Raw genomic sequence first — 5,038 nt, 5'->3', positions numbered from 1 at the left:
CCCCAGTGTGCGCGCGCACGCGTGCATGTCCCATAGCTGACACGTGCATTTGTTATGTATGTACACACAACAGGGTCAGTGAGAGAGATCTTAGAGGCTGCTGCACTGACCCCCAGTGTGCGCGCGCACGCGTGCATGTCCCATAGCTGACACGTGCATTTGTTATGTACACACAACAGTAATAATCCTATATTTCTGACTAATAATATATGAGTGGTATAAGGCTGCACACACCACATACAGACCATTCTCTAGCGAAACAGTGTTGTATGTTTTATTTATTGTATTTTGTTTTAACAATGTTTTATTTTATTCACTTATTGGCATTGCTGCTGCAGTGTTGTGTCTGCTTTACATACAAGCAGATAATACTGATTAATAGGATCTCTATCATCATCCATCTGTCTCTCTATCTTATCTGTCTGTCTGTCTGTCTGTCTCTATAATATCTATCTATCTATCTATCTATCTATCTAACTGTCTCTCTATCTTATCTGTCTGCCTGTCTGTATGTCTGTCTATCTATCTATCTTTCTATCTATCATCTATATCTATCTGTATCTATCATTCATCTAGCTATCTATAATCTTTCATCTATCTATCTGTCTGTTTCTGTCATCTATCTATCCATTATTCATCTAGCTATCTATCATCTGTCTGTCTCTATCATCTATCTATCTATCATCTATATCTATCTGTATCTATCATTCATCAAGCTATCTATAATCTTTCATCTATCTGTCTGTTTCTGTCATCTATCTATCCATTATTCATCTAGCTAGCTATCATCTGTCTGTCTGTCTCTATCATCTATCTATCATTCATCGATCATCTTTATCGTCTGTCTGCCTGTCTCTATCTATCTTTCTATATATCTATCTGTCTGTCTCTATCTTCTATCTATCTTCTATCTATCATCTATCTATCATTCATCTAGCTAGCTATCATCTGTCTGTCTCTATCATCTATCTATCATCTGTCTGTCTCTATCTATCATCTATCTATCATTCATCTAGCTATCTATCATCTGTCTGTCTCTATCATCTATCTATCATCTATATATCATCTATCTATCATCTGTCTGTCTCTATCTATCATCTATCATTCATCTAGCTATCGTTTGTCTCTGTCTATTTATCATTCATCAAGATCTAGCTATCATCTATCTATCTATTTATCTGTATGTCTGTCTGTCTGCCTGTCTCTATCTATCTATATCTATCTATCTATCTATCTATCTATCTATCTATCTATCTATCTATCTATCTATCTACTTTTACAAAATGATAAACTAAACTAAAATCTCTTTCTAGAGAGCACTAGAATCTTCTGTTCCAATCAGTTACAGTGTGTTATGTTTGTATCCTGTGTCAGATTACTATAACCTGTATACCAGCAGTTAGTTACATTTCATACAACTCCTATTTGTAGTGTGGTAAACATAATGATCTGTCAGATCACAGACAGATATCCCCATTGAGTTTTATGCTAAAATGTCCCTACTGTGACTGAAATAAAGAGAAGACATTTTGTGTCTATTAATATTAATAAATGCTTCTAAAATCTGTCTAATAACCAACCCCTGATTCACGTGAAGTTCTTGAATCTCACCAACTTCTGTACAGTAACCACGTAAATACGTATTCCCCCATGACTGTAAATTGTAGTAATTGTGTTTAACTCATATTAAATTATTTTTATTTCATAACAGATGTCATATGATGAAGAAACATCATAACTAGTTCTTAAAGGGATAGAAACAAGGTCAAAATTTAAATGTGCATGAATGCCTTTCAATTTGAAATATTAACATTTTTGCAATATACTTCCATTAGTAAAAATGCTTCTAGAAAAGGTTATTACTGTTTCAGTTCCATACGCACATATGCTACGTGTGACTAGAGGATAAGGGTTAAAACACCATGATCTGGTGGTGTTGCGTATTGTATCTGTGAAGAATTAATTTGTGCCATACAAGCCACTGATGACTCTCTCTGAAGGTGTGCTGTTTGCATGCTGGTACTAAGGGCACTTACAGCATATGTGCATATGCTGCTGAAAAACAGTAATTTCTGTCATGAGATGCAGGACACATCATAGAAGATACAACGCTATTTTATTGCAGAGCATAGAAGTATACCACTTGTACAACACATCTAACTTGGTAACTGCGACATAGACAATCAATGCCCTAAACCACGCCCCCATCCGGTGACGTCACTTCCCACTCTCATCACATCTTCCCCCTTTTCAAAGGACAAAGCATACATATGTTTTGCTTTTTTTTTTAATACAGATATGCATAAACAACATGAAATACAATCCTGACTTGAACATCGGGGTAGACTACCCTAGTCCACAGAGACCATGGGATTATTCTGACAATACTTCCGGTCACTGTTCTAACTAATGCTAATCCCGATATCGGGCTGGAAGTTTCACCACCCTTCCACTTGATGTCATTTTACATGAACTGTCCTCTGATACAGAAGAAGGTGATTGAGAGTCTGCTGGAGGCAAAGACCTATCCCTGCTGTGATCTTGCTGAGGGGAAGGCACCCCTCTTGAAACAGAGGATCCCACCGGCAGTGGTACTGAGGCATCCAGTCCCACACTCTCAGGTACTGGCTGAAGATGTTTTTGATTTCAACGTGTGACTGTCCCTCCATCAGTAAGGACTACATAAGACCTTGGTTCTGGAGAGTGTCCAATACCCGTAGCAGGCATCTTCCATTTCTTCTCATCATCCAGTTTAACTCTGAAACTTTGCCCCACATTCAGCTCCTGCAAGGGCCTCACAGAGTGTTTCCTGTCGTAGAAGAATCGATAGCCCCTTTTAGCCTCTTCATCTATCCTAAGGATCTCGTCCCGAGGAACAGAGATAGTTGGCTGGAAGACACCCACAGAGGGTAAAGTGGTGCGAATCTGACGTCCTAGCATCAGCTGTGCCGGGCTAAAACCCGTGGCTTGAATGGGAGTTGCCCTATAGGCCAAGAGGGCTAGGTACGGTTTAGATTGCTTCAAAATGATCTTCGTTGTTTGAACTGCCCTTTCAGCCATTCCATTGGCCTTCAGGTAATGTGTACTCAACGTAGAATGGACAAAATCATATTCACTGCTGAAAAAACTGAACTCTATGGAAGCAAACTGCATTCCGTTATCACTCACTAATTCGATTGGTATGCCCCACCGGGCTAACAAGCTCTTGAGATGAGTGATAAAGGCTTGACTTGTGATCTCATTCAAGGGTGTACCTGTAATAGTAGTCAGCGGCTCCCTTCTTTGAGTAGGCCGGCATTCCCGGCAAAAGGAACATTTTGACACATGGTTTGCGATGTCGGAACTGATCCCAGGCCACCATACTGCCGTAGCTACCCTTTCTCTGCACTTTGTAATGCCATCCAGCTACGTGAGCTGCGACCTTTCTGACTGGTAAGAACTTAAAGACATCCAGGCTGCCCGGCTCTCGGGCCAACCTTCTTTTATGTACTTAATAACTTCTTGAAGGTCAGTATCTAAATATGTCTCCTTTCTTATTTCCTCTAGCTTCCCTGACAAAATGGATTTGGATGCCAGAACTGAATCTACATACATTTTCACATCTGATTCCACTGAAGATTCTTCAGCAGCAGCCAGCGGAAACCTGGAAAGTGTATCTGCCACAACCAGTTGTTTCCCCGGCACATGCACTGCCTGAACGTTGAACCTGAGCAGCCTCATCAGAAGTCTCTGGCATCTTAGGGGTATTTTGTCAATATCATAGGAGTTGATTAGAGGGACTAGCAGTTTATGTTCAGTCTCCAGACTAAATTTCTCTAAACCCACTAGGTAACGCTGGAAGCACTCACAGGCCCAAACTGCAGCCAGGCACTCTTTCTCAATTTGGGAGTATTTCGACTCAGCAGCCGTCAGTGTACGGGAACAGTAGGCGATGGGATATAGTTTGTTCTCATTCAACTGCAGGAGGGCGGCCCCTAACCCATAACTGCTCGCATCAGCACTAACCACAGTCTTTTTAGAAGGGTCGTAGAACCCCAACACTGGGGCAGACCCCAGGAGGGACTTGACCTGCACAAAAGATTCTTCCTGTGAAGGTCCATAGACCCAGGCAACATCTTTCTTTAACAACTCTGTGATAGGGTGTAGTATTGTGGATAATCTGGAAGGAACCTGCCCACATAAATCACAAGGCCCAATATTTGTCTCAGCTCATGTACATCAGAAGGACTTTTCATCTGTTCAATAGCAAGGATTTTATCAGGGTCCGGCTTGATGTCATCCCCATTGATAATATGCCCAAAGTAACATAACTCTGCCTTCCTAAAATGGCATATCTCCTTATTTATTTTCAGCCCAGACTCTCTAATGGTCTGCAGCACACAGCTCAATCGCTGATCATGTTCTTCCAATGTAGACCCATACACACAAAATGTCGTCCATGTAGACTGCCGTGCCCTCGTGGTCCCTTAGGAGAGAACTCATCTCTCTTTGAAAGATTTCAGGAGCAGAGGATATCCTGAAGGGGAGTCTACAGAAGCAAAACCGACCTACGAAGGTAGTCAGTTTACGACACTTTGGATCTTGAAGTATCTGCCAGAAGCCGCTGGAAGCATCCAGTGTAGAGAAGAACTTCGCCCCAGCCAATTTCGGAGCTATGTCTTCAAGTGTCAGCAGCACATATCTCTCTCTTTTCACCGCCTCATTCAGCCTTTTCATATCTACGCAGATGCGTACCTTCGTGTTTTTCTTCGCAACAGGCACAATGGGGGCACACCAGTCAGTTGCTTCAACAACCTCTTTAATAACTCCCATATTCTTACCTCTTTAATAACTCCCATATTCTTCATACACAGAAGTTCCTTCTGCACTTGAGGCATGAGCGGGAACAGAATTCTACGAGGAGTGGTAATGCTGTATGGTACTGCATCACCTTTAAGTGATATTCGGACTTGGTTGCAATTCAGTAGGCCCAATTTACCAAACATGTCTTCTGAAATCTCATTCACTCTGGCGACCAGGCCCAAACCACAGGCTGCTT

Source organism: Bombina bombina, chromosome 1, assembly GCF_027579735.1.
Source record: "Bombina bombina isolate aBomBom1 chromosome 1, aBomBom1.pri, whole genome shotgun sequence".
NCBI classification, from domain to species: Eukaryota; Metazoa; Chordata; class Amphibia; order Anura; family Bombinatoridae; genus Bombina; species Bombina bombina.
Note: the sequence above shows the minus strand (reverse complement) of the source record.